The 16,448-nt window shown below is 42.0% G+C and overlaps 1 protein-coding gene across 1 annotated transcript in view; it reads left to right on the top strand.

The window, feature by feature from the left end:
- RAB3C (RAB3C, member RAS oncogene family) overlaps positions 1-16,448 on the top strand; it is a 314,561-nt gene that overhangs the window by 5,267 nt on the left and 292,846 nt on the right. The window contains exon 2 of the mRNA XM_059725156.1: positions 4,485-4,577. The gene's annotated coding sequence lies outside the window, so the exon portion shown is untranslated. The remainder of the gene's footprint in view (positions 1-4,484; positions 4,578-16,448) is intronic.

The raw sequence follows: 16,448 nt of genomic DNA, 5'->3' as shown, positions 1-16,448 counted from the left end.
CCGGTTATCGCCAAAGTAGAATACAGAACCACAAATTAGTTTCCTAGGCTTACTATACAGTACATGGAGATGTTTACCTCTCCCAGAAGCAGAATCCATAACAGAAATCATGTCAAGTACTCTGATACTGTAAGCTAGCAAGGAAATACTAAGGATGTGGATTTATCTCAAATTATGCCTGTCCCTGTAGCCTAGACAGCTTATTCAATGCTGCAGGGAAGCTCTTTTGTTTGTTTAGGATGCGTAGCCTGGAACCTTTCCTTTAGGTGTGAGCTCCCACAGCCATCCTTTAGAAGACTGGACAGGACTTGGATGTTACCATGATGCCAAGATTTGCCACAATTAGTGTAACAGCTCATGGGTTAGTACTGGCCTAGGAAGTCGGAGACCTGGGTTTCATTCCTTTCTCTGTGTAAAGGAAGTTCAAACTTGTATCACCCACTGCCCAGAAATTGGCTAATTACCAGTCCAAAGGGAGGTCTTCCCAGCCCTTGTATTGAAGCTGTCCAGAAAAAAATACCAGATTCACTGGGTCAGTGATAGCACCCAAGAGGGAATGTGTCCTTAGTGATTAGGACTTTGTTGAATGCCCTGTGTTCTGGCCTCCTGCTTGCAGGACTTTTTAATCTAATGAGCCTGGTAACAGAACTAAAACCCAAGACTCCCCTGCTATCAGCTCAGCATCTTAACAACAAGTAAGTGCAAGCATTACAGTTTGTTGTTGTTGTTGTTATTTTTTTGTTAGCTGAGTATGTATGTATGTATGTATTTATTTATTTATTTATTTATTTATTTTAGTTTCATTTCTTTTGCATGATATCAAAATGCTAGATAAATGGGGTTGGGTGGATATCTGCAAAAACATCTGTCTGAATTTCAACTTCAGATAGCCACACTTATTCTGACTAGAATAACAGCTTAAAAAAGAATTTTAAATAACTTCTGGGCGAGATCTTTCTCCCAGCATCCTGGGAGGTAGGTAATGGCAAAACCATCACCAGAGTAGCTTAGCACTGGACTATAGAAAATAAGATTCTGAGAATCCTTTCATAGGGACTCAAGGCAGAGATGGGGAATCTCCTTCATAATAGGTCTGTCTCTGATTACTTTTCCATAAAAGATCAAAAATGGGTATAGAAAGCAAATATAAATTTAAGAATCTGCCCGAAATGAGCTGTAATGTCAGTCTGGTATTCTAAGCATCATTGCCCTTTTAAAGTAAAGTGTTATCTTACTTTATGGAAGACATGACTTGGCAGAAATGTATAAACATCTAAACAAGGGTCAGTATGAACTGAGAAGGTGCTACACTGAAAATTGCATAGATGGTGCTTGCCCAAAAAGAATTAATCTGAACTATTTTTGCAAATAAATTTAGAATTGCTTGTCAATCACATCAAGAGCTGACTTAACAGCTGATGCATGTATTCAATTTAAAGGCAGCTGGAAATGTCGCACCTGACCTTATCTCAAAAAAAAAAAAAAGATGAATATATACAATAAAGGTAGAATCATGAAGAAATAATTATAGTCTGTTTTTTTTTTTTCCCCTAGAATTTAACCTGCACTTCCATTTAAGACAGAAGTAAAAAAGCAAGTATTGAACAATTAATACCTCAGTGAAATTTTAAGCAACTTAAGGAGCCAAGGGAAATGGAAGAAATTGATTATGTATGCAAATACTAAGCATGCTTATTTAATAAAAAATTAATAACTTGCCTATTCAATTTATTTCTGTAAATTGTATGAGATGGGGAATGAGCAATAGGCTAGCACTTTAATTTGGATTTTTTTAACTACAAGGCAAGTCTGAGAAGACTGTAGGATTAGCATATTTCCAGCATCAAAAAAAGAGGACACCTGGGGGGAGGAGGAGGGGCATATGATTGGGTGGGGCAGTAATATGCCCATGCCCTGTTCTTCCTCCCCCCCCCAGCACTGCTGGTGTACCACACTCAGGACCTGCAGCCTCTGCCCCTCTTGGCCCTGCTGCCCAAGCAGCTTCTGCATTGTTCACATGGACACAGCCTGTGTCCATGTGTTGCTGGGGCCTGGGTGGGGAGCATGTGGGCCCCCCTCCCCCAACAGCCAATCACCTTGCCCACTGCTCCCAGCCTCAAGCAGCTGGCCCTGGAATGCAGAGAAACAGCAAAAAAACCTCAGACACTTTGTTCTTATTTTTAAAACCCACCCAGATGCAGCATGGGGCCAAAAGAGAGGACATGATGTCTGGGAAAACCCAGACATATGGTAACCTTTGAGTCGATCTGCCTCTACTTTGGAAATGGAAATAAAGAGCTAATAAATCTGCTGACACCATCCAAGTCCATGAGAGAGCCCATCCTGCCAACTGTCCTTGGCGAGTAGCCCCTTGTAGTTTAATGGGGCTTTATGAGAGGTCAGGTCTCTTCTGTTGTTAGATACTGGTCACACACACAGGGGCCTGCTCAGGTGTTGTAAATTGGCTGCCAATTTACATTCCCCCCCTTCCCCCCCCCCCCAGTGCTGATGCACCCCCTGATCAGCTGCGCTTACCGCTTAGGTGATGGGTGGGGGTAGGCAGGAGTGCTGGTGCCCTCCCCTGTGAGCACTAGCCAGGGAATGGGAGCACTGTGGCTACTTTGCAACTGGCTGTGGGGGGAACCCTCCTGCCCTGGGGGGGGGGTGGGGGGCGGGGGCATGTGCTAAGGTAGCACCGGTTGCCCATTAATTGGCACACAAGTTTCCACTAGCTCTGAAGATCTTCCCCCAAAATATCCTGGTTTCACCAAAGCTGAGATGTATATCACAAACTCTGGTGTTGTGCTGCACAAGAGAAAATGATTACAAGGATTCAGAATCCCTTTTAGAGCACCAGGAAAGGGACTGTTTCTGGGCAGTAGTATAACAAGTGGAATTGGTGCTTGGGGCAAGTAAGTGGGCTGGGGGAGGGGAGGGGTTCTGAAAGCAGGATGTGGGGTAGAGGGGAAGCAGTCTTTCCTATGCTGAGATCTCCTGATCAATCCCTAGCTGAGTAGCTGCTGCTACTGCTCCATCTGCCTTGACTGCTCTTACAGCAGCAGCTGCTGCGCCCTGTTCCGGAGTTCCCAGCATAGAAATGCTGCCAGGGTGCAACCTACAGAGATAGGGGTGGCAATTCAGGTGCACCCCACTTGCCCACCTCCCCACCCCCTTATTATATTACTGTTTCTAAAGGAACATGAAGCTAACAAGCTGGACAGTGATGATAACTGATGATTATCTTCAAGTTTCAATGCAATTTAAACAGACTTTGAGGTTATACCTTCATTTACTAATTGATTAAAATTACACAGGATAGGAATATATACATGAAACAGCAAATAAATTAAAATTGTTTTGGAGAGATTATACTTTTGCTTTAAGTGATTAATTCAGTACAATGTAAACAAGTTGGGTAATGAGACCATAAGCCTAATATACTTGGAGACTATGGGGAATGTTTATTCTCCTTTCTATGCATGCAGGGATTTCTATATAGTAGGTAACTCCTACGAAGCCACTGTAGCTGTTGGATGCTTACAATGAATCCCTAGTGAAACAAATCCCTACAGCTTCAAAAGACAAACAATATAAGAGTGAAAGAATAACATACTGAAGTCTTTGTGGTGTTGCCCAGGGAAAGAAAAAAACAACTCTGTCTCTGGAGGCACTGGGGAAGAACATTTCATAATTTTACGTGCTGTTTAACTGGCCATATTATAGAAGTAGCCACTATACAGCGGAAAAGGCATGTCAAATGGAGTTAAGGCTGATGACATATGCATCCTAAGTTATTACATGCACAGAAGAGGCAGCCTTGGGGATAATAGTCAAATCATAATTTGCCTGCCCAGAAAAACCTCTACTAGCCAGAGAACAACCAACCTGATCTGAGGCTTATGCCGTGCAATTATATAGGGACAAAAAACTTGTCCCATTTGGCCTAGACTTATTCAGGCAGAGGTACTGAACTCCTTCAACAGCACAGGATGGAGCATTAGCTTCTGCTTATAGGGCCAATTTTTAGAAAGAATGTAGAGCAAGCTAGATAAGGTCAGTGAAGCTGTGCTGATTTACACAAATGGAACTGCAGCAATTTACAGCAGTCCACAATGTATTTTAGCTGCTTCTCTTTCATTAGACCATTCAGCAAGAAAACAATTTTTCACTTACCTTTAGTAGATCCTCTGGTAGTTAAATGTGAGACTGAATTGCAGATAGAGAATATTTGTGACTTTTAAGATGGTAAATACTATCCTAGACATAATTACCCCATGGAAAAGTATATTCTGGATTTAAAAAAATGTATTGGCAGATAAAACAATGACCTCAATCTTTAGATTGTTGAAGCTTAATGCAATATGAATTCATACAGGTAACTTGCAGCTCTTGGGATTGGCAGTACAAGGTTGCTGTCTCATTTCCTGTTGGGAGAAACATTTTAGAAAGGCTATACATCTGACACAGCACTGTCCTTTTCCTAGGTGCATGAGGAGCTCTGTGCTGCTGCCACATCACTACTCTTCCAAAGAAATCCTTTTAGAAGTCTTCCTGGCTTTTCTAGCACCCACCCAAAAGTAAGTTGATTCAAATTTATTTCCTCTATTTCTAGTGTTTCCTGAAGGCAAATGCAGGCATAAAGATGGGGGTGGAGTAAATGTTTGAAATTGTATTATGGTGGCTTTAGAGATGTATCATTGTAGTAGTCATTCCAGATATAACATTACTCCCTCTCTATCAGCCCTTTCCTGGAATCTTGTTAGAAATTAATGAGAAGGAAGATGTCACTCCTTACAAAGGTAGGGTTTCTTGTAGGATACATAGAAGTGTAATGTTGGGTTCATCCCCCTCTACTCCAAAATGTCTATATTAATACATGCAAATACTTTTACTGCATGTGTATGACAATAATTGCCCTAACTATGACCCCAAATAAACACTTTCCTTTTATTGGTAATGTTCAAAGATATTTGTTGTGTTTTTATATTTTGAAAGGAGACATGCATGTTAAATATGCACGTATTAATAGGCACTGTTCAGCCTTAAATTCAAGTACAAATTGTATACTAATGCTATATTGCCCTTAGTTTGTTAAAATTTCTAATGTCAAGTGATACATATATTATCTGATGTACCACTTAACAATCTCTTCTAAAAATACATGGAAACCAGTATCAAACTAACAATATACCTAATACAGCCAATTCTATCCAGTGAGCTTAGTTAAGGCTGCTGTGTTGTAATGAAACGAGGATTCCCTTATTTGCTTTTAAGGTGGTCAGTGTAAGACTTTGATATTATTAATGCTACTATTTGACATGATTAACTTCAAGTTTTTGAAGTGTATAATGAAAAGACAATAAATTACTGTCACATATTAGGATGAACTGTTTTTTTCCAAGCTAGCTGTCTGGGTTTGGGAATTCCATTATGCAAGTCTACTGCGGAGTAAGTACAACTGGTCCACTAGTGTCCTAGCATGAGGAGTACCAACTCTGACCTATGATTTGCAGATTTTTTTTCTGTAATATATTAATAGTCTCATATGAAGTTTTATATTTACATTCATTATGTGTTGTAGCTCCATGTGCAAAAATAAAAATAAATCTTGCATCCTATGCTCATTCTTGGCAGTTAGAGAGAGGTCTTGTGCACTGACTCCTTCAGAGTCTAACCCTGTGCATTCCCAAGAATCTCATCTAATGCCATTGGAGTTAATTTTCTGCAACTCTTTCTACAGAACCTATCAGGCAGGTTCAGACTCCATCAGCCATGGAATTTGCTTCTACATAAATTAAACCACAAAACAAGTGGAGGATAACATTTATTCTTGTTTTGTCATAATGATAATACAGAAAGAGGACAAGGTGACCCTTCATAAGTTAACTTGTTTGGAAAGGAATGAGCTTTCATAAGCAACAGTCTACTGCATTAGATGCTATGAATGGACTTGCAGAGAGCAGGGGTATCAAACAGAAAAGACTAAAGTGTTTTTGTTTTGTTTTTTGGGGGGGGGGGTTTAAATGGAAAGGATGGAGAAATGGGGAGTAACATAGGAAGCACTTCTAAGAGATGCAAAGGTGGGTTGAAGAGACCAAAAGGGATAAGTGAAGCAGTTAACCTGTTGAGGGACATGTAGATGCGCACCCTGTCTCCCCATTTGCAGTTAATGTGACTGAATAAACTCTGGTGCAACTTGAGCTGGAGTAGAGTAATTCCAATGTCACCATCTACGCATGTTTAAGTGCAGTAACTTACTCTGCTGTTGGATAGTTCCATCAGACATGGGTACTATCTGGCACTGTAAATTAGTCTACGCTGGCCCAATTGCCATGCATGTGTAGATGGTGATACTTTACTGCACAGTAGAATAGTCTACTATGCAATAAAGCACATGTGAAGACACGCCCAGGGTGATTAAAAAGCTAGCTCAGATAATGGGATAAGAATCCATAGTCTCCGAGACATTTCCAGGGCTGATTTTTCTTGTCCTGCAATTTTGCATTCAAGTTGGCTTTAAAAAGTCTGTGTTGGAATGTCCAGGGAAGTTAAATCTTCCTGCCACAGGCTTGTCTGTCTCTAGAACTGATTTTGGATCAATGTCCATTCATTCTTTCACATGGAGGATTGCCCTGTCTGCCCCACGTGCCCAGCAGATGGGTGCTATAAGAGTGTGGATTTGTCTTTATTCTTCCCTTCTTTAGAAGACATGGGGGGGGGGGGGGATTGATTTCTTTTGTTTGTTTGTTGTTGTTCTTTTTCCTCCCAGCTTCTCTTGGGGTCCTGTTGATGGGACACTCTAACATGCCACAGATTGTAACATGTGCTATGTAGTATTAAAAACAAAAGTATTCTAAGCAGTCACATGGGAATGCATACTATGATTGCATAACATGCACAGCTTGTGCTCTGTTGCTGGAGGTCCAGTGAGCAGGTGTCCTGGCATGCTGGGGGTGTGTGAAAGGAGGCTATTGCCTGATCTGTTTTACTTGGTGTACTTCCACAAAGCCCACAATGCTCCTGCCCCTCAATTTGCTTACCAGTCGTCTTTTGAGCTTAATTGGGGTTAGTTCTGCAGGTTCATCTTGTGGTAGAGCCTGCAGACATTGCACAGATAATGCCTGGTGTTATCTCTCCTCCAAAGGGGACTTGAGGTGGCCCTGCGGTTCATGTACTCCCTGCCTTCTGGAAAGAAGAAGGAATTCACTCTGGGAAAGTTGGCAGGGGGGAACCACTGGTGGCTGGGCCTCGGGGCTCGCCTCGTGCTTGACCAGCACTGGCAGAATGGGGCCTCTAGTATGGAGAAAAGGCAGGACTGGGTTCTGGGTAGGCTATAGTGCCATGATCCTATTGGGACATGCTGATTGTAAAGTCTAGATGGGAGTGAACAGCTACAGGAATTGATCCCTCTGATTTGCTATAGTCCCTAATTTGAGTGAATACCTTGGAGGATTTTTTTTGCCTTGTTAATCTGATCCTTCCTGCTTCAATGAGAAGGGCTGGGCATGCTGGAGAACCTCAGATTGCTCATGTTATCTCTGTGGAGCAGTCTCATCGTTGAACATGTAGTAGTACTTAATACAATCTGGAGGTGCTCCTTCCATGAAAAGCAGTAACTTTGCTACCATACAAGTACACTTTAGCATGTTTTACTATTTAAATTGACAGGTGCTCATCTTTTAAGTGCATTTAACATGTCATAAGTGTAATATGCAATGTGGTCCTTAGATGTGGCATAGTACCCACATTCCACCCTCCAAATCCCCCAGGTTGGAGTGAAGCTCATACAGGCTTGTCTTATTTCTCTCTCATGATAAATCTAACCATTGCTGCCTTTAAAAAAGGAATATGCAGCAAACTTCCACTGAAGAATAGTAGTGCTTGCTATCATCTTCATATAGCTCCACTTCGAAATCATGGGGAGCTGGAATCCTGAGTTGACTTGGCAGTTGAGGATATTGTCATAGTGCTGCCACTCTGTATCCATAAGATGGCGTACTAACCAACCCACATGCTTTTTACCCTTGTAAAAGCAGAGTTACCACTATGTTTATGGCACAATTGCATGAGATGCTGCCTTTAGGAGGTAAAATTCTGTGCATGTTACCAGTGCAGAAATGTTCCTTCAGCGATGTTGACGACTTCTGTCTACCTAAAGAAGTCCTAGAACATGTACTTTGTCATAGGTGCCTCATTAATACAAGTTTATGCCTGCCTCTGGCAGGAGATGGGCTAAATAAAGCATTCATTATTTCTTGAATGAGAATGAAGACCTCAGACTCAAGAGCAAGCCATACAAAAAGATATTGAGTACCAAGGGAACGTATTGCTTAGTCACATACATGACTCTTATTTCTCACTAGACACATTAATTCTATCTACAGGAAACCCAAACAAAGCAAGAAGTAATCAGTATTATCTTTAATTTTCCTGGCAGTCAGCTCCCTTTTTTCCTTTGAACTAAGCTGAGGAAAGCATTGGCCTTCATTGCTTGTAAGCTATCCAGAGCGGAGAGGCTCCAAGCCATAAGATGTGCATGACAGAGACAGTTTTTGTTCCTCTGTTGCATTTTTCCCTTCTGTTGGTACCTGACACCTAAGCCCCAAATCATTGGACAGCACATCTCCAGGTGTAACGCAACACCCAAATATCTTCACTAATTCTTATTGTCTAATCGACTCAATTTGGGAGGGGGGAGGGAGTTTATAGTTGAAGAAAGTCAGAGCCATACACTTTAGCAGCTCTCATAGGGTTGGAATGATCTAAGGTACTGTATAAAAACAGAGGTTGACCTTATCCTGAGCCATATGTTTTAACTTTCCATGTCTGACTGGTGAGTAATGGTGAAGGAAATCCTAGTGACAAATGAGATTTAGCTACTACAAATCTACATCTTGGTTTTTTGTATTCCGGAAACTAGATCCATATGACCTTGCTTTGCGTTTACAACCAGATGTGAATAATAATAATGTACTAGTATCTGAGGATGCAGGCATGGCTTAAAGTAAATCCTGTCTTAGGAGTATACCTTTAGCAAGAACACAAAGGATGATTGATAAACTGAAAGATGATGTAAATCTTAAGTCCACAGACTGCTAATCGATTAAAACAAAGCAAATGCTCTAGTGAATAATGTCCCATCTTGGTGTGTCATGGGTGCCTTTTTAACTTTGCATTCAAAAGGCAAAGCAGCAACAATGTCTTTGTAAGACGCTAAAGAATATGAAGTAATATCATTCCTACCCACCCCAAACATCTTCTATTTACTGTTTGTCTTGAACTAATTACTAGGACTATGTGAAGCTGCAGGTGATGGTTCGATTTGGAGGGGATTCGGCCCCATTTGCTGGCTGAATCTGAATTGAATCAGGGGACCAATTTAAAGGTCCAAATTGATTCAAAGCTCTCTGAATCTTCGGCAAAAATTCAGACAGCTTTGATTCGAGCAGTCCCTGGTGGCTTCAGCAGGGAGCAGCAGCCAGACTCTGAGCTGGTAAGTACTAGGGGCAGGGGAGGGGGGCTGCGGGACGGGACCATGGGGGGACCCCTGCCAGTCCCCGACCTCCCCCCCTGTGGCTGCCCCCCCCCCGGCCTCCAGCTCAGTACTTTAAAGAAAAGCCCCAGTGCTCACCAGGTATTGCCGAGCAGGGGGGCAATCCCCGCTGCACCATGCTGCATGGGGGCTCTGTTATGAGCCCCCCAACCCCCTGGCCTGCCCTTGGGTGCCCCACCCAGGCCAGCTCCAGCCCTCTGCAGAGACACCCCTATGCATCATGGGGCAGTGGGGGGGTAGCAGAGAAAAGCCCTGCCCAGCAGCACTTGGTGATCCAGTGCTTTTTTTTTTTTTTTTTTTTTTTTACAAGTGTCGGGAACTGAAGCAGATATTGCTGGGCTGGGAGTGGAGTGGGGGTTGGGCCTGGCCTGGATGATTCAGAAATTTGGCTGCTGCTGAATCTCCAAAACAGATTTTACTAGATTGAATCAGGACAGTGAGTCAAATCACCAAAACAAATCACTGTCCTCCAAATCAGCTCAATCCAAAGTGAATACTAGCCACTTTGCACAGGCCTACTAATTAGTAGTAAAAGTGATAATACCATGCGAGGACCTTGTGTTTGTCTGATATACAGTCACTATTGTAAAAGAAAGTTGCAAAGTGAAGTGCTAGAAAGGTAGTAAATACTAGAATTTGGGTTCCTATGCAACCATAAATATCTTCTTTACTCCTATACATTATGATACAGTAACTTTTATTTTATGATTAGATACTTTTTTTTTACCTCATTGGGTGCATGGATGGATATTGCCCTAGGAATGAGGAAGATGGTTTTTATTGACATTAAATTAATCTGTGTTCCTCTGTATTTAGTGTATATTATCCACCATCTGCAGGGAACATAGAATTATTAACTTCCTTCAATCTTTCTTATGGTACTCATCACTATAATATGAATGCCTCATAAACATGTGTCAATATGTACACTGTAAGATAAGGGATCATTATTGCCCCCTCTCTATAGAAGAGAGCCTGAAGCTGCACAGTGAATTTAATGGCAGAACCCAGAAATAACCTGACATCCAAACTCTGTACTTGCTTATTCTTCTTGAAAATGCTGTCTAATGTTCCGGTCCTCCTACATAATATTCACCCAGGCTTAGCACTGGAAGCAGCCTGCCACTTGCTTCTATCATTTACCATCATGTTCTCCAAATACTTCTTAGCATCTATGGCACATGAGACTAATGATCAACAAACAGCATAATTCCCTACAAAATCCTTCTTCGTTCTCTGAGCACTGTCCTTCTTTTCTTCTGAATTGGAATACCTGCTTCAGGCACTTTCAGACAGGGTGTGCTGTTTTTTTATTTTGACTGCTTTGGTGACGGTGTGAACCACCTCTTGAATTAGCATATTTGAATTCAGTTGGTATTTTGACAAGCAGTTAAAATTGGGCCAACCAAATACAAGGAACAAGAGTAGAATAAGTTTTTAAGTGTTTATCTCGGCCAAACCTGGGCATGCTTATAAAGAGAAAAGGATGCTTTGTTCCTTACAAACTTCAGAGACCTGTTGCAAACAGTAGAGGCATTACAGAGTTTTTTAGAAGGGATGGAAGTCTGTATCTGAGTGGGAGAAATTTTTTATAAAACCTAAGTACAAGGGCACTATGACTTACATGGGAGCAAATGGAACCACAAAGCAAGGTGGGGTTTTTTTTGGTGTTTTTACAGGTGGACAATATGTAATTGATCTGATTGTGCTTTGGCCAAATACTTGCTTCAGCTCTTAAGAAAAATAATGTTGTATTTTTAAAGACCGTAAATCAAATACATGAGACTGGAGTTTCCTATAAGGTCACACTTAGGCCACCTGCTTCTGTCTGAATTTCAGCCTAAGATGTTAGTCCTGAGTGTCAGAACTTACAGCTCTCACCTGGATGTTAATGAGATTCGAAGGAACTTGGCATCTTACAGAATTGGAAGTTTAAATCTAAGCACTGTGAAAAGGCTTATTTTTCATCTCATTGATTTAAAACAGGGCTAATATCAGAGTAGTCATGGAGATTGGGTTATAAGTACCTAAAAAGAATAGAAAATCAAGTCCTGATGAATTTCCCTTCCTGAGTCATCCATAGCTTAGGGGCCCTAAAATAGTTATCAGGTCACTTCTTGCTACAACAACCTCTTATAACACAGCTGTACAGCATTCATAGGGAAGTGTTTGGTAAAATCACTGTGCTATCATCGGCAATAACCTCTTGAGATGAGAAACAGCAAGCAAAATTGAAGTACCATATTTAATGGAATATAAGATTACCCTGAATATAAGATAACCTCCTCCTCATTTGATTCTATTAGAATCTAATTATTGGAGGCTTGCCTTGAATTAGTTCCCCTTTCCACTGCTACAGCAGGGAAAATAAATCTGGGAGGGGGTTAAGTACTCCCTTTCTGTCTGCCTTGCCCTCCCACTGTTGGAACCTGATCTTCCTGAGCATATGGAAGTAAGAAGCAAATATGAAAATGCTGACTGTGAAATAAAGATACCTGTAGTAGTTTGCATATGGTACCCATAGACTTAGTTCATCCAGAATTGATACACTATCTTTTTTGAAACTGCTCCAAGGTTTAGCACAGGTACTCTGTGGACACTTTTTAAAGAAGCACTTTTGCACCTACTTTATATGTAGTGCAAATATGATATTAGTCCAAACTACGTATGATTTTAGTGCAAAACCAGAAGGCTCATGATTTACCTTATAGTTTATTGGGCTGGACCCAAGAAGAGTCAACAGTGCTTCAAGCCATGGCCACAGCACAGTTTAGCACTGCTCAGTGTATTTATGTACTCCAGATATCACCCCCCTTCCCCAAGAAATGAGCCATGTGCTAATGACTGGAACTGGATGCTCTTGTCTTGAGTCCTGAGATCCTCCAAAAATGTATATATAGATGAGGTTCAAAGCATCCTGGTCTGGCTTCATCTCATGGAGACTGGGATCACACTAATCATATGACAGGCTGAGAAAGGGGGCAACAGAGGGATTCTGGATGAACTGTTTAGGGCCCTGTTTGATGTTTGCCAAATATTTAAGGCTGACTAAGAAACAGTAATCATTGGAAATGGGAAAGAGGCACAGCCCAATTGTGGGAGTGAAGAGGAAGTAAAAATGTATGCCATGTAGTGGCTCACCATGACTTGAAAAAGAGTTGCTGCTGAGAGGGACTGAGCTCAATGAACACTACCATAGCTCATTCAGGTGGGCTGCACTAATCTATCCTTGTGGTAATTCTTTTTAAAAAGAAAGTTCCCATCAGTATGTTTGCCTCCTGTGTGCCATGTGTTTTTTATAGTGAGGCTCTGTGCTGGCTAAATTTAATCAATGTCATATTTGGTTTCCATTCCTGAGCACATGCTGCTTTTGGCATCAATGTAATGGTATACAATGTACTAAATGTGGTTTCCTTGTATGTGAATATAAGATGAGAGGCTCTTTTCCCCATGATGATCGGGGGCGGGCTTCATCTTGTATTTGAGTAAATACAGTATTTCAATGCATTTTTTTTATTTTATCGTTGTCCAATTTTATATTTTTTTAGCTAGAAAATTATTGTCTAGGTAAATGCTTTTATAATGTACACCCCTTTTCCTCCCCCTCCTCCCCATACCTTTTTAACTTTTTCAGCTTACTGCCTAGCTACTGTCACTCAATCAGTGAAACTCTAGCAGTAAAATCAGTGACATCCAAAGTCAGATCTTGTGACCCGATTTATTCTTCATTCACAAGCCACCAGCCACCCCTGATTGGCCAGCATGGCCCTTCTCCCCAGTCACCCTGCCAGTAGTTGGCTGTCAGCAGCAGTGGTGATGGGGGGAGGGAAGGGAATGGAGGTTCCCACCCCAGCCCTGAACAAGCACAGTTGGGGGGGGGAGGCCCATGTGGTGGGCTTCCCCCCCACATCCCAGCATTGCTGGTCAGCATGTCTCCTCCCCCCAGCCCCACTCCCCTACCAGGAGCCAGCTGTCAGCAGTGGTGGGGGGAGCAGAGGCCCCCACTGCATGGCTCCTCCCCCCAGCTGTGCTGGCTCAGGTTGGGGAGGGGGCATGATGGGTCCACATGGTGGGGGCCTCTGCTCCCCTCCTCTGTCCTGCCACAGAGCTGAGGCTAGCACACCACCCTGTGAGGGGAAGTTAGCGGGGCCTACAAAGCAGCCTGGACTAGGCTGGGGGACTGCAACCTAACTTGAGTTGGGAGAGAATCTGGTAGTGAAGTTCAATAGACAAGTCTAACCTAAATCACTTAAGTTTAATACTACATCTATCCAGGTCTATCTTAGACCAGGTTCTGCCATTTTTTAATTGGTGTATGTGCTGAACTTCTATACTGTTACAGGTTTAGACTGGGTTTTGGTCACTTACACCTGTTTATATGTAATGTCTGTACCTGGCCCCAGTGATCATATATTATGACGGGCATAACATAGGAAACTAGACATGTTAAAGAGAACATTTCTAGTGAAACAGCCTCAAACTTTGGGACGTCATTCCATTGGTCTATTAGACTGTGAATTCATTATGTTCTCATGTTTTCCACCAGACTTTTTCTTGGACCGCGGATCATGTGGCTACCTACACAGTTTGGATTGGGCTGCATCTTATATTTGCATGCTTTCTTATATGATTTTAAGTGTATCAGATGCACATATTTGTGAAAGATTTTTCTTGGTACAGCCCACTATATCGCAGCGCTGACGTGATACACAGTATCCAGAAGAGGTGTCTTGTTGAATGTTCTTATAGCACCTCCTACTGGCTCATTTTGGGACATTTCACAAGCATTTACAGAAGATATTAGATTTACCTGCGACCACTAAGAGCCATGTAGATAACATGGTTGCAAGGATTGGGACTGGGCTTCCAAGGGAGGCGGTGCTAGCCACGTCCTTGGGGGTCTCCAAGAGGAGACTGGACAGGCACCTGGCTGGGATCACATGACCCCAGTTTTGGTGACCCTTTTCTTGCCTGCCAGGGGCAGGGGATCAGACTAGATGGGCCACTGAGGTCCCTTCCGACCCTAGAATCTATGAACACAATTGGGAATTGATCAAATTGTGATATTAATCAAATTCAGTCTTTGAATGCAACACCTGTGCAACTCCACTGTGTGCATGGATATCTGACAATCTGGAATTCATTGTTAACTTACCAAATTATCATTAAGAACAAAGAGAGAACTTGTCACTGTTTGAGACACTAAGATCCAGTGTTAATTTCTTCATCTGACTATGCAGCAGAAACTAGCACAACAGCTCACAGCATTGGCTGACTTCTGCAGTGCTCCTATACTGCTAACAGTGATGATGCACACAGGGTTTGATATGAGAAATTGCATAACTATAAAATGAGTGGTCTGTGGAGCCTTCCCTTTCCAGATAATCTGACTAATACTAGTTTTGACCACTCATGACCCATTATTGTCATTGGATGCTTGGACAGAATTATTGGCAGAGATGTGGTCAAGTCTCAGCTGTCATGAGTATTGTGCAAATCTGTATCACAAAAGCCTCCACAAAACATTTGCACACTTAAATGACAGACTGAGGTATAGGAGTGTGCATGAAAAAGTGATCCTGTTAGGTTAGGATTGAGGCTGAGCAATGTAAGGAAGTATGGGAAGCTGAAGTGTCTACTCCTAGATCTAAATAGAAGGCTTAGAGGGTTTCTAGTTTATCATAAGCAGGAGACTTATTACAAGAAATTTACTTAAATACATAAGTTGTATTTTAAGGGCCCCTCTTAACTTGTTGATGCAGCTACTGCCAATATACATCTTTAAAACATGAGCACAGTTCAACGTGTGGAGATTTCTTTTATCACTTCGAGAACACTAATGACCTACATATCATGTGGAGGGTATACTATTTAAATCTCATTCCTAAACTGTGTGCAAGCTCAATAATGAGGCCCTGACTTAGGAACATACTCAAATACCTTGCTAAGGATGTCAGTAGTCTCTTCACACTATGCATGTGCTTATGTATTAGTCTAACTTTAAGTGTAGGGGCAACCCCATTGATTTTTAAAGGGAGTACTTGGGTACCTAAAGTTAGTAAAAAATATTGCTGAAATGAGACTTTACCCATTACTAAGAATAACACCCCAGTTCCCCTGTCCAAATACATAACAGGGAACATGGTTTGTGAGAGTGCTAGTGATTTTAGTTTTTGGCATGATCAACTGCAGAGGCAGCCTCAACAATCCTAGAATATATTGTTTAGAACACTGCTGCACCTATGATCAATCTCCATTATAATTAATGTGACCATATGAAACAATGTGTAATTGAGGACCTTATTTTCCCCCCCCCCACCACCCCAAAACCCCCTGCCCCCTGCAGTTTCAGGGAGTCAGTGGCCTGTTAATGACCCATTGCTGCTTACTTCACGAGGTGCTAATTGCCTGCAAAGTAACAATTGGAGTTAATAGGAAATGTTGCTGTTTGCTAGGGCTTCCTGTTTCACAGCTCCTGCAGCTCTGCCTCTACCCTGTGCCTGGAATGCTTATTTTAATTTTCACCTGCTGGTCAGGACTGGCCTCCAAAATCTGGGACTCTCTTGGCCAATCCAGGACATATGGTTACACTAATTATAATTGTGTAGTCACTGCTGCATGGCGCACATACACATATCCACAGAGTGGAAACCAGTAAGTGGGTATTCCCTTTTCCTGAAACTCTGGGTAAACCATTACATGCAGAATGTGAGCAGGCAGGGAATGGGACTGCATCTATAGTGCTGTGACCCAGTAGCCATGGCAACTATACTGCTATGACAGATTACCCTAATGCTTATTTCAATCAACAGCAGACCTCCAATTATCTACACTGTTCTATCATGTCTGTAGAATCCAAGGTATTGTGCTACACTACAGCTTCAAAGGCTGCATA

Source organism: Alligator mississippiensis, chromosome 3, assembly GCF_030867095.1.
Source record: "Alligator mississippiensis isolate rAllMis1 chromosome 3, rAllMis1, whole genome shotgun sequence".
In the NCBI taxonomy this organism is placed as follows: Eukaryota; Metazoa; Chordata; order Crocodylia; family Alligatoridae; genus Alligator; species Alligator mississippiensis.
Note: the sequence above shows the minus strand (reverse complement) of the source record. Positions and strands in the feature narration are given on the sequence as shown.